At 46.5% G+C, this 14,727-nt stretch overlaps 1 pseudogene; it reads right to left on the bottom strand.

Moving 5' to 3' along the window:
* Nucleotides 1–1,038: 1,038 nt before the first annotated feature.
* The window catches only part of LOC124664158, a 39,697-nt pseudogene continuing 26,008 nt past the window's right edge, over nt 1,039–14,727 (bottom strand).

The following is a 14,727-nucleotide window of genomic DNA, read 5'->3' as shown; positions in this document are numbered from 1 at the left end:
GGACTAGAGGACGGTGAGATCTGCTTCGGATGGCGTGGTTTGCGGCCGGCGGATCTGGTTCCACTCCTCGACGACGTTGACGGGGTGATCTGGATCCGGAGCTTGATGAATGGCTTGGGGCGAGGCCCCGACCGACGAGCCCCAGCGGTGAAGGTGTCGTCTTCGACGGCCCACTTTCGAGGTTCTAAAAGCTCTCTGCAGCGAAGGAGTCGCGTCGAGCTCGGGTTTGATGGCTTCCGGTCTTCTTCTCTCTGGCGGGTGCTGCGGCGGCGCCGGAGATGGGTGGCGCAGGTCGGATGTGATGCAGGGACCTCCAAGGGCTTCATTGTAATTTTTTCTTTGTTGGGGTCTTTTTTGCATCTGTGTGCGTCCACGAGTCTGTTCTGGTCCCTTCTGGTTGTGTGCGTACGTGTCCTGTATTCCAGCCGTATGAGATGAATGGTACACGTATCCTTCTCAAAAAAAAAAAAAGCTCCTTAGCCATGCTAGCAATCATCAAAGATGTCATTCGCAACTCCACTTGAGTTCCCGCCTTCCTTCATGATGATCACAAGTCTTGATTATCAGAGTTGAACAAAACTCTACTGCATTCCAAACTTCCATCTAACAAAAGGGCATGCTTCGGTGCATGGCATTTTGCAGAAACCGCATCATGGTTCATGGACAACATCAAGTCAAGATTTACAGGGCGCGAGGAACTGACACTGGCCCTTATAATCTCTCGCTTCTGCTCCTATACTCCCTTGCAGAGACTCGGCGTCAAACCCATCATTAACATTGATCTTCACAGTATGTTTCGGTGGTCTCAGCCAACCGGCCCTCTTCACCTAAGCCTTCACCAAATGTGCAGCATAGAAATTCGATTGCAAAACCGATACTCCCTCTCAAAATGATCAATGACCCTGAATAACTTGACCTCGGCACTCATTGCCGAAGCTTCATTGAGGAGTGGGGAGACACCAGCGACCGGAGCGGCTGGAGTTGCACCAGCCATGGGCGATCGCAAGGGGCCTCAGGATGAAGCCAGCGCTGGGCCTCCTACACGGCATCCCCCAAGTCCTGCTTGTATCGGGCGCTTATGGAGTTATGGCGAGAAAAATAAATATTTGTGAAATTAGAAAACCACGTAAACTTGAGAGTGGATAAATGTAGACCGGGCTACATGCAGCTCTTTATTTTTAAATATTTGAATTTTTTATTTAAATTTTTACAAATTTGGAAAAAAAATCGTAGAGTTAGCCAATGGTGTACACTACACAAACTTGTAAAATCTTGATATAAACTAATTTATATTCTATGCCAAATTTCACAAGTTATATAGTGTTGAGATGTGCATTGTTCACTATAAAACTTATCAGATTTTGTCAATTTTGTGTGTCTTAGAATACAAACTAGTTTGTCCTGGAATTTTACACGTTGTGTAGATCAATAGCTGCTTCTAGTTTTTTTTTTACTTTCTAAAACTTTAAAATACGAATTCTAGGTGTTGAAAAATAAAGGGTTATCTATAGCTCAGCCTCCGTCAAAATTTTCCTGTATACTTCCTCTATCCACACTAAATTGTCTTTTGCAGCCGGCGCCCGCTGACCGCCGTAAATGAAATTAGGGTCAAGCGCCCACCACATAATTTAGCGTCAATGCTAGACTTGGCTCTACCCTCGAGGATTTGGTAGTTTAACGCTAATTAGACGGAAAATAATTCCAAGCATCACTGGTTAGGGTCGGTGTTGTGTGCCGCTTATGTGCCCATGAGGACTCTAAGACAGCCAAGCCCACCAAGACCTTCTTTGACTAAGTTGTGTACCCGTTTATTTTTTTCGGTTTTGCTGGAAATTAGGCGCCTGATTTTTATTAAGTTGTAGTAGACTATTTAAACCATTGAATTTGCCTCAAGTGGGTTGCAACTCAAAAATCATTCAGGTAGTATAAAAATATTTTTCATGACGTACTTAACTTTTTTCATTCAATACAAATTATTTTGTTCATGACGTAAAAAATGTGCATCCAGTAAAAAATATGGTTGACAAAGAAAAATGGTCCATGTCACAAATAATAGAATGACGTCAGCCAATTGAGAATTAATAAAGCTCAGTCTTGTGAGATCTAGGTATCGCCCTTACCTTTTTCATTTGAGAATTGATAATTAATAAATACTAAACACAAATTGAAATAGTTTTTGGCCGGTGAGGCCCACCAGTTAGGTTGTGTGGTATAAAACCTAGTGGACTTGCTGATGTGGACATATGGCCCACTAGTTACCTCAATTAAAAAAATCTAATTATCTAAAAAATAAAAAGTCCTCTTCCCCATCTATCTCTACCACACCGGAGACTGCACTCCGGTGTGTCGCATCACCCACTGCCCTCCCCTCTCTTCTCATCCGAGCCTGCTACACGTCCCTTTTTGTCCTCTCTCTCTCTCTATCTCTCTCTCTATCCCACTTCTCTTTGCAGGTCCGGTGTAGGCCGCCACCATGGCTTCGCCGCAGCAAGCGACTCGGGAGAGCAAGGAGATGCGGATGAAGCCGGCCGATGTTGTTGTCCGAGGACACGATATTCCAGGTCAACACGGCGGCGGCGCCACTTGTCGATATACTCCCGATTGGCCACCCAGAAGGACGGGACCTCATTGTTGGCATGATCTAAAGCCTCGCCGTGGAGGACGAGAACCACACCGCTATTGTACCTATCCCGCCGCGGCCGAAGCTCTTCGCTAGTGGTGGCGCTACGGAGGCATGGATGGCGTTCTACCATGTCTCCCTTGCTAAGACAAGGGGGCGTTTAGTAGGGCGCTGCCGCCAGATTGATGGAGGAGGATGGTCGAGGGTTGTCGAGTGACATAGGCATCCCAATGGGCCTGCCGAAGTTGGTACCCGGGGTTTAATGAAGGCCCACGACCCGAAGTTTATGAAGCTCGGAAGTCCAGTTACGAGATGGTTTGGAAAGATAGAGTTGTATTAGGAATAATGACTTGTAACTATTACGGGACAAACTCAAAGAGTCTCCCGGACTTTGTAACTTATACATCAAGAAACCCTCGGCTCTGCCTCCTATATAAGGGGGAGTCGAGGGAGAAAGAGAGGATCGATTTCATTGTCAACACAACCCTAGTTTCTTAGCAGTCGAGTACTTTTCCGGCTGAACCCTCGAGATCTACTTGCCCTCTACTTCCCCTAAAACCCTAGTCTACAATTTGTAGGCATTGACAGGTCAATACCTTGTCAATTGGCACCGTCTGTGGGAATTAGAAGCGACAAGGAGCTGATCTCGATGGCACACTCAACATCGTCGACATCTTCGGTGGCAAGCAACGCGATGGACAGAGGTAAACAGATCGAAACTGGTCTAGTCGATTTTATGTTTACCCTTTCATCGACAGTAGTGGCACCCATGAAGTCAGCATAATTACCTTTCACGAAGAATTCAGCATCCATCCGAATTAAATCATCCATTATTTTCTCGGCCACGGGTGTCACAACATCGTCGATTTTGTCGACGTTCCTCCTCCGCCTCCTCAGTTTGTCGTGGCAAATTTCAACGATGTTGGTCATATCCAACTTCGGGTAGCAGATCTGCAGCATGATCATAGCAAATCTAGCACCAGCAGTCAATTAGGCCCTTACAAAATCATGGATTCGAGAAGCACTCTTGAATTTGTCCATCAAATCAGGAAGGGTTTTTGGCTGCGAGTTCCGAGGAAACATAGTATTATAAACTAGGGCAATCGTCCTTGTGCAGAAATCAAGATATTCATGAACTTGGCCTGCGCAGTCTTGAAATCGGACAATCCGTCGGGTACGATCCGGTGTAACCCAGAAGCTGGAGCCATGGTCAACAGCAAATTTGACAAGCAAGTTTGATCTCGCGTCAACCCGCTGATCCTCGGCAGCAGCATCCAAAAAAGAGCCTATTCAACAGGAGTATCACAATGAGATGAAAACAAGCAATTAAAGGGGAAGAACATCAAACTTGCGAAGCATACCCGCCATATCCAGACTAGCATCGGTCATCAAGTCAAGCATATAATTCTCTCGAGAAGCAGCCTGTGCAGCTTCAGCGACTGCAGCCTCTTTCAAAGCTAAAGCTTCTTTAGCCTGTTGTAGAGCAATCTTTTCTCGCTCGGATGATTTTCGAGATTGTTCCATCATCACAAGTGTCTGCTTCTTCATCAATTGAAGTTGTTGTCGAAGTTCATCCAAATCCCGTAAAGGATCGGCGTTTGAAGAATCTTCAATGAAATCATCAACGGAAGTTCTCCTCGAGTAGGAAGTAGCAGGCAAAGCATCCGAAGGACCAGGTGCCGCGGTATAGTTGTCAAAAACCAACTGGAAAGAAAATCTCGACATCAATCATTTTGCAAAATAGCATTCCATTAATCATTCAGATATCTACATGTTCATTACGAAAGTCGGCTCCTAGTGAACCAATGGTAGGCTGTCGCAGGCCATTAATACGGCGACAACATCAAAAGAAAAGGAAAAAGAAAAACACAGAGACAGGATGGTCTACTTGACCTCCGTCTTGGCAGTGCTGGTGGAACCGGCGGGTTTGGGCTTGAAGAAGTCAAGGATGCTCTTCGAGTGCGCCTTGGCGTCCTTCACCAGCGTTTTCCACTTGTCCTTCTTGATCTTGCCGGGGTTCCCAGCTTTGGCCCAGTCGACTTCTTGACCGCTGTTAGCGACAAGAGCAATGGTCCCTTCGACACCAATCTTCAGATTTTCGCGTCGATAGGCCAGTGCGAGGTCTTCCTCCGGCAAGAAGCTGTGGACAAGGGCAGAGAAGATCTCTAGCTCGGTTTCCTTGGGGAAGAAATGAGGGAAGAGCCACGAAAAGGCAGCCCTTGAGTCGGAGAGGTTGGTGCACGCTAGATCGCCCTGCAACTCAACAATGGAGAGAGCGTCGAGAAGACGATCATCCTTAGGCGCTAGCAGTTCAAACCTCTCATCATTCCTTCCTGCTGCAACAAAACACATTGTTATGATCAACCACGAGAATGAGCATGAAGGAAAGTCTCCAGATAAAGGAAGAACTTACGGACAAAGCGTCGGCTTTGGGCCTCAAGGCGATCTATGATGACTTGCTCCCGCGAAATTTGCTCAGCGATCTTGTCGCTAAGCGCATTTTCTGCTTTGGAGAGGTGCTGGCGAAGTTCTTCAATAGAATCGGCATCAGCTTGAGCTTTCGCGTGAGCCTCCTCGCTAATTTTTAGCTTGGCTTCGAGAGCTTCAGCGCGTTCCTCGGCTTGCTGAAGAGAAGCTAATAAAGAACAAGAGCAATATCGATTAGTCAAGGGTTAAAAGAAAGGGATTTCTATTTTCGTGCCCTCGGGTCCTTAGTTGTGCTCAGTTTTCCCAAGCTCCTTAGTTTTTCCTCAGTTTTCCCCAAGACCTTGTCTGAAACCCGCAGAAGGAGCAGAAGCAGCTCGGACGGCAGGATTCCGTTAAGTTGACCGTTCCGTGCTGACGAGTGGGGTCGTGTCGTTTGTGGGGCCGCGTCGTGTGGGGCTGGTAGGAAGGAACCGCGTGGGACAGGACGAGACCATGTTTGTGTGGCCGTAGCGTGTGTGTCCATAGCGTGTGGGGCCGTAGCGTGTGGGGCCGTAGCGTGTGGGTCCGGGACGTGGGCACGAGTGGTTTCTGTCTCTTTCGCCCAGATTAGCAGTTTTCAATGTACCTTTTTCCTCTCTCTCGCTCGATCTCATTCATATTTGATAGCCCAAATTGGTAGCAAATCTAGAGCAGCTTCTCCTTCTGTTTTTTAACGACATTCATTTCTTTATGCCTTCGTTTTTACCCAATCAGGTAGGAAATCTAGGGCACAAATCCAGAAAAAATATAGGATAAGCTGCATACAAGCAGCCAACATAGCATAGATATGTTCACGATAGATCCAACAGTAGTACCGATAGAACCCTACAACATAAGCTACATTTTACATGAATTTAAGCTGCTCTACGGATAGAGCAGATCACATACGAAGAGTGCGAGTAGGCATGTTCAACGCCTCCAGGTTGCGCTCGTGACTCGCCCGGAGGTTGCGCGAGTGAATCCCAAGTGCTTTGTGTTTGGCCATGAACGCATGCACGTTCACCGTCGTTCCAACTCTAGCGCCGCATCCGCCAATGGATTCAGCATGGTTCACCAGGCAGTTGAAGTCGGTGGCGCGGAGCTTCCTGTTGCAGAAGGGGCACTTGTAAATGCCTCGAGCAAAGGGGCCATCGTAATGGCCGGACTGCAGCCTCCTGAGGACGTGACGAGTCTTGGTGTGTGGAAGGACTCGTCGTCGCTGTCGACGTCGCTGCTCTGCACCTGTCACGTAGGACCAAAGATCGTGCAAAAAACACGGAGTCAATTGCAACGATGATGGAACAGAGAGTGAACAAAGATCATGCATGATAATATGGGCTCGAAAAAAAGAGGTAGCCTCAGTTACATTTGACACACTTATATCCAGGATTTGAGTCAGTAAACCAAAGATCATGCACAATAAATTTGTACACACCAATTGTTTACTGACCAAACCCTGAATCAATTTGTGCCCAAATATTCATCATCATCGGCACAAATCTTAAACAAAAGCAAATCACAAATGGATTGAACTAGGGAACAGGACGCACCCTAATAACGCTAGATCTAACACAAATGGATTGAACTAGGAACAGACGAACCCTAATAACGCTAGATCTAACACAAAAGGATTGAAATGGGATAAGAACAAGGGAGCAAAGGGTTACCTCCGGCTCGTCGTCGACGATGCTTGGTGTCGTAGGGGTTCTCCGGCGCGACGTACGGCGCTGGTTCGTACGGGTCCCAAGCGACGGGGGCCTGGACGGTGGCGGCGGCCGATGCGCCGGCTGCTACGTTGGAAGCAGCGACAGGGGCCTGGACGGGGGCAGCGGCCGATGCGCCGGCGGCTGATGCGCCGACAATGGGCATCTCATTCTTCTCCATCGCCGACGGTTTTCTTCGGGGTTTTTCTTCGGTTGTGGAGAAGATGATGGGACAGGAGAGGCGGTTGCAGTGAGAACGTGCGTCGCAGGAGAGAAAAAGGGCTCTATAAAGACGAAGGTGGCGTGTACCGCAACACGCGTCCGCTATGCACGGCTGCAGCGTGCACCGCGACACGAGTCTAACCACGGGACGTTTGGTGTACTCAGTTATAACCTCGAGCCTTATACAGAAATTTTATCTGTACTCAGTTTTCCCCTCGAGTACTTAGAGTGGCAAGTGCAATATACTCAGTTTTACCCTCAAGTAGCTAGTCAACAGAGAGTCAACAAATGAGATTAACATATCTAATTGAGTCATTTCATGCGCAAAAAAATTCAAAAAAATAAAAACATAGTGGCACCTACTCATGGAGTCTTCCTACGCAACCTTGCCACCAAGAAAACCTTAACAAACATATATAAATCAAGTTTTACCACAAATTGCCACTTCTCGGAATCACTAGTGTAGCTATGAAGATGCATGGTTTTCCACTCAAACCCCTTTGCAAAACATCTTCCCCAAAAACATAGTTTGTCTAAATGATGCCATAATTGTCACACTCATGTATATTTGAATTGCAAATAATTTGATGTAGCCCAATATGAATTATATTGTACAAAACACGCATTTTTCATTTTGTAATTCTTTTTGTTTGAATCCCTTAGTCTATTTACTATTTATGTGCCCTTGGATTGTTAGTACTACTCAGTTTTGCCCTCAAGTTCTGTCACAAATGCTCTCAGAAGCCCAAACTTATCCTGATTGGTTGAGCCGTTGTCACACGGATCGACTCCACGAACCATTGATCAACTGATCTAACGGGCAGTATACCCCTCCCCGTCTCTTCGTGGTCACCCCTCTCTCTCTCTTCGTGGCCACCCCTCTCTCTCTCTGTCGGTGGATGCATTATTGTCACCCCTCTAACAATTATCAACTATCTTTCGCTTTCCTTTTTCTTTTAGGGGATATAGTTTTGGCATATAGTTTTAGTAATTTGAAACGGCCCAAAAGTGGTATAATTTTGGTATAAACATGAGGCATACATATTTGCGGATTTCGGTGAATGCATTATTGTCACCCCTCTAACAATTATCAACCATCTTTCGCTTTCCTTTTTCTTTTAGGGGATATAGTTTTGGAATATAGTTTCGGTAATTTGAAACAGCCCAAAAGTGGTATAATTTCGGTATAAACATGAGGCATACATATTTGCGGATTTCGGTGAATGCATTATTGTCACCCTTCTAACAATTATCAACTATCTTTCGCTTTTCTTTTTCTTTTAGGGGATATAGTTTTGGCATATAGTTTCGGTAATTTGAAACGGCCCAAAAGTGGTATAATTTCGGTATAAACATGAGGCATACATATTTGCGGATTTCGGTGAATGCATTATTGTCACCCCTCTAACAATTATCAACTATCTTTCGCTTTCCTTTTTCTTTTAGGGGATATAGTTTTGGCATATAGTTTTAGTAATTTGAAACGGCCCAAAAGTGGTATAATTTTTGTATAAACATGAGGCATACATATTTGCGGATTTCGGTGAATAGATTATTGGGAGCCCTAATTATCAACTTTCTTTAGCATTCCAATATAGTTGGTAATTTCGGTGAATGCACACACTAACTATGAAAACAACTACAAGTACATGTAATTGAATAATGAATTTGTAACAAGGTATCCCTTGTAACAACTTCTAGCGCTCAGTGAGCAATGATAAGAATCCGATCGCAATTATACAACAGAAAAAACAACCAGCCATCAGATTATCTTGCTTCTTCAACTCGATCAGCTGCCTTAACTGCTTGTTCATTTTCTTCAGTTCTCCCTTCACTTCCTCCAGTCCTACATTGGGAGCATTAGGCATAATCGGAACGGCTCCTCTCTCCGCCGAGCATTAGGCATAATCGGAACAGCAAGTCCCCCCCTCCCAAATTGCGCTCCCCAATAGCGCCAATTGATTCCTGCAATTGAAGCCTCCGAACGTACACATCGATCCACTCGAAATGCCTGCATTTCTTCAGGATCTGAAAACAACAACGGGAACCCTAAATCCCAAATTCGAGGGAATAGCAAGAAAATCGAGAGAAAACGAGAGAAATTGGAGCGAGATCTAACCTTATCCCCCTCTCTATATGGCAAGCTCTCGCATGCAAGGAACTCACGTCCACGGTTGCCGTTCTCGTCCGGTCTTACAGATCGACCGCTTCAGAGGCTCCTGGCGTGGGCAGTCAGGGCATCTTGTCAAAGGCACGGGTCCATACTGCGGCCATGAAGAACGGAAGGTCGAAGAAAAACTAGACATCACCCGCCTGCCGGAGAAGGGCTGCCGCTGGCGGAGAAGAAGAACAATGGGGCGCGGGGAAAGAAAGGGGAAGCAATGGCACGGGCACGGGCTGGCTCGGGCTCCCATTTTGCAACGGTCACTCGGGTAAGCTGTGGGTCCGGCGCACTAACGTGGACAAGTTGTGGGCCCCACGATGATCTGGATAAGTGAAGACGTGTCCACTGCGGGGCACCAACAGCGGCCCCACTTGCCAGCACCAACCAACGTCAACTAAACGGGATTCCTTCCGTCCGAGCTCCTTCTGCGGGTTTCAGACAAGGTCTTGGGGAAAACTGAGGAAAAACTAAGGGGCTGGGGAAAACTGAGCACAACTAAGGAGCTAGGGGCACGAAAATAGAAATCCCTAAAAGAAAAATAGCATCCTAAACAAAGTTATACAACAGATACCTCTCAGAGCGTCAGCCTCGTCGCGAAACCCAATGGATTGGGTGCCGAGGCGGATGAACTGGTCCATCAGGGGTTGGTAGAGAAAAGTGTCAAAAAAGGCACTTATAAAGGGAAATATTTTTGCACCAAGTAAAAAGTTCGGGAAAAATCGGGAAAAATTCGACAAGATGCAGCAAAATAAAGTTCTGGGGATACTTACATCATTCACCAGAGGAGTCGAGGAACTCCCCAAGATAAGCGTTTGCTCATCGCCAGCCCCGACCTTAAGTCTTTTCGGAGAAGGTGCTCGGGGGCTGGGTGGTGGAGTCGACGTATCCACCATCTGCTGGAGGGGAGGTGAAGAATCTGCGGTCAAGCGAATTTCTTCGGAAAGAACCGCGGTATTGGACGTGCTCGTGGGAGCCGCGCCAGTAACCGCGAGTTCTTCCTCTTCTTCCTCTTTGCCGCCACTGACAATATATGAATATGAATATGACAAGTAAACAGATGTCATGTCAATATAGGAACAAGGAAACTTACGAGCTAACTAAGCCTGCATCGCAGTAAGGGTCGAGGTCATCTCCGTAATCGGGAGATGATTCCTCGGCAGCAGGTTCAGTAGGCTTGGAGGCGCCAGAGTCTTCAGTTTCATTCCTCTTTCTTTTGTTCCTGGGAGAAACATCGGAAGGAGGAGAGCGCATGGACTCAGAAGCATCTGATTCCGTGATTCTGCCAGAAGAAGCCGCGGATCTGTGAGATCCCACAACTTCAGTTTCAGGAGGAGTGGATTCTTGCGACTCATCATTAATGATGGTTCGCTCATCCACCTCTCCACCTTCAGGAAGGGGAGGAAGAGAAGAAAGAACTTGGTGGTTCTGTTGAGAAAGCAGCGAGTAAATATAAAAAGCAACAAGGAAACAAAATAACAGTCGACAATTACAAGCACAACACGATGAAAAGGCACTTACTTCGGGAAGCGCGTGGTTGCCACTATATGGCTCCACGCGGCAGGAGGTAGGGACCTCATCCTTTTTGCTCAGCGAGGAAAAACGTCGAATAAGCTTCTCCAGATCCTTTGTCGAAAGATCCTCGCATAGGCGATCAACGTCTTCTTCGCCAGTGTACGCCCAAAGGGGGTTTTTGCGAGCCTGCAGGGGCTGCACCCGAATCCTAAGGAAGTATGCAGTAATTTGGACACCCGACAGTTCTTTACCGCGGGTGTTTTGGAGCTGGTGGATGCGCTTCATCAGAACATCGGTTGTGGCCTTTTCTTCGGCAGAAGCTTCAGCATCCGAAGATTTGCGCCTCAGAATTTTAGCGGTACTGTCGATGGGAGCAATACTGTATTGGGATTTCTATTTCCGTGCCCTCGGGTCCTTAGTTGTGCTCAGTTTTCCCCAGCTCGTTAGTTTTTCCTCAGTTTTCCCCTCCCTCTACTTTGAAACCCCTCGCAGACGCTCGGACGGGAGGGTTGCCGTCAGGTCAGAGGCCTTACCGTTACCGTTAATCTGACGGGTGGGGCTGCACAGAGGGCAGTTCCTCTCTGACCCGTCTCGTGCTTACAAATGGGGCCGCTCTATAGGGCTGCCGCAGCCATTGACCAGTGGGGTCTATTTTTCCAGGAAAAGTCATATATTGCCGCTCTGAGGGGCTGCCACAACCAATGACCAGTGGGGTCGTCTATTTTTTTAGGAAAAGACATATATTTGCCGCTCTGTGGGGCTGCCGCAGCCAATGACTAGTGGGGTCATCTATTTATTTATAGAAAATCATATATTGCCACTCTATGGGGCCTCCGCAGCCAATGAACGCTGGGGTTGTCTATTTATTTAGAGAATATAATATAGAGCCGCTCTGTGGGGCCGCCTCAGCCCATGGCAGGTGACTATTTTCGTAGCTTAATCTAAAGTGACTCTTATGCTAAACATTGTGCATAATATATAGAAAATAGCTAGATCTCTAAATATATAGAAAATAGCTAGTAGATCTCTAAATCGATGCATATGAAGCTACATATATATTCTTGGTCATAATCCCCTTATCTAAAGGGGATGGATGCATGGCTTCACATCGTCGTCACTTTCATCGTCAATATCTTCGTCGTCTGAGTAGTAGTACTTCCTGCACATTGTTCCGTCGAACACCTTCACTGTGAGCACATCATCGCCTTCATATTTGAAGTGTACATAGCAGCCGAAATCCACACCGTGCGCGATGGCGAAATTCTCCCAGCCCTTGTCGAGATACATCCGGCCTTGTCCGTCAAATAGGACCTCCACGGTCCAGAGACGAGGACCGCAGTCAGCTGCTCGCAGATACACCTTAGCTAGCTCCTGGCCGTCAAGATAGTCCGCAAACTTTTTTGGGAGTGCCTGCAAAGAGATCGAGCGCCGATCGTTTGAAATTAAAGGGTTTTTAGAACATGCCCATAATTAATCACATGCATCATATATGTGGGAATGCGTACGTACCTTCTTGACCAAAGGGTCTTCATAGATGACGATGAAGAACTCCTCTATGATCAATGACAGCGTTGACGACGGTGGTGGTGGCAATGATGATGATCCACCACCCCGGCCGCCCCTTCCCCTTCCCCTTCCGGTCCGCGTCCGAGACGTGGAAGCCATGGCAATGGATGATCAAGTGTATGTGAACGAAGAAGAGAGAGGTGGAACCTATTGACACAAGGGATGGCCGTTGTGGGTGTTTATAAGGGAGAGATGACCGTTGCAGGGGTTTACATAATAAATTAAGGAGGAGGTGACCGTTGTGGGGGGTTTACATAATTTAAGGAGGAGATGACCGTTGTGGGGGTATATATCTCAACAAAAAAGTAATGCGGACTATCTTGACGGAAATGGAACTTCGTGATTTAGTTTATCATTTTACCGTGAAAAGTAATGCCTAAAAGAAATGGTAATTCGTGATAGTTTATCATTTTACCGTAATGGCTACAAGAAATCGGTGATTGTTCATCATTTTTTGCGTGAAAAGTAATGGCTACAACAAATCGGTGATGGTTTATCATTTTTTGCGTGGAAAGTAATGGCTACAACAAATCGGTGATGGTTTATCATTTTTTGCGTGGAAAGTAATGGCTACAAGAAATGGGCGATGGTGTATCATTTTTTGCGTGAAAAATAATGGCTACAAGAAATGGGTGATGGTGTATCATTTTTTGCGTGAAAAGTAATGGCTAAACAAATTGGTGATGGTGTATCATTTTTTGCGTGAAAAGTAATGGCTACAACAAATTGGTGATGGTGTATCATTTTTGCGTGAAAAGTAATGGCTACAACAAATTGGTGATGGTGTATCATTTTTTCCGTGAAAAGTAATGGCTACAACAAATTGGTGATGGTGTATCATTTTTTGCGTGAAAAGTAATGGCTACAACAAATTGATGATGGTTTATCATTTTGGGATTTTTTGCGTGCAAAGTAATGGCTACAAGAAATGGTGATGGTGTATCATTTTTTGCATGAAAAATAATGCCTAAAATAGTTTATAATTTAGCTCGTGAAAAATAATGCAGAAAACCAAACTTTAGCGTACTGGGTAACCGCCCTTAAGCATACATAGAGGGTGGAAGCTAACCGCCGACAGAGAGAGAGGGTGGTGGCCCCGACCAGAGAGAGAGAGATAGGGGTTATCCTGCCCGTTAAATCCTACGATCAACGGTCGGCGGGCACGATCCGCGTGACATCGGCTAGACCAATCGGGGCAATGTTGGGCGTCTGTGAGAATTTGTGAAGGGAGAGGGCAAAGCTGAGTAGTATCAAGAAACCAAGGGCAAGTGAGTAGTAAACAGACTAAGGGATTCAAATATGAGATTTAAAAAATGGAAAATGCGTGTTTGGTACAATGAAACCCATCTTGGCCTACCTCAAACTATTTGCAATACAAATATACATGAGTGTGACAATTATGGCCTCATTCAGACAAAGTATGTTTTGGGGAAAGCTGTTTTGGGTAGGGCTTATTGTGGAAAACCATGCACCTTCATAGCTACTAGGTGATTTGAGAAGTGGCAATTTGTGGTAAAACTTGATTTATCTATGATTTATCTATGATTTGAGAAGTGGCAATTTGTGCTAAAGACTCCATGAGTAAGTGCCACTCTTTTTCGGAATTTTTTGCACATTAAATAACTCATTTAACTAGTTAATCCCATTTGTTGACTCTCCGTTGACCAGCCACTTGAGGGTAAAAACTGAGTATATTGCACTAGCCAGTATTAGCACTCAAGGCGAAAACTGAGCACACAAAAAATGCTAGTATATGACTCGAGGGTATACCTGAGTATATCTAAATTTCCAGGGTTAGACTCGAGGACGCGTGTTGCGGTGCAGAAGTGGAAGACGTGCCATTGTTGACGCGTGTCGCGGTGCAGACGTGCAATAGTGGATGCGTAGGACGCGGGTCGCATTTAGGACACGTAAGCCCCTCTCTCCCTCCCTCTGCACACAGTACGTCTCATTCTCGCTCACGCACGAAACCACCCCTCTCACGTCCCATCAACTTCTCCAAAAAAACCCCCGCCGTACGAGCGCTCCCCTGTCGGCGATGGAGAAGAAGAATGCGCCGGCGGCCATCGCCCCCGAGCCCGTCGCATCCGAGCCCGTCGCCGCCGAGCCCGTCCCTCCGAGGGCGGCGCATCCAAGCGCGGCGCCTCCGTGAACTGGGCCTCTCTCACGCCTGACGGACCACTTCACAAGATTGCCAAATGCTTACTGGCGAATGAGGAGTACGTGGACACCTACTCTGCTATGAGGCAAGTCTGTAGAAATTGGCGCTCAGGATTACCTGAGCCTGACGTGCACCTGCACGAATGGATCATGGTAGACCACGCCCTTCCACGCGCCGCTGAGTTCACCTTCCTCCAACTCGGCACATCCCGCTACGTCACCATAGATCTATCTGAAGTTCGTGCAAGGTTCAAATTCCTCCATATCTATAGGGTTAATCTATTCTTATTTTCAATCTTAGTGCTGAATGTTATCTTCATCAATATATTTTAGAT

Source organism: Lolium rigidum, chromosome 6, assembly GCF_022539505.1.
Source record: "Lolium rigidum isolate FL_2022 chromosome 6, APGP_CSIRO_Lrig_0.1, whole genome shotgun sequence".
Classification (NCBI taxonomy): Eukaryota; Viridiplantae; Streptophyta; class Magnoliopsida; order Poales; family Poaceae; genus Lolium; species Lolium rigidum.
This window is presented reverse-complemented; position numbering and strand designations above follow the sequence as displayed.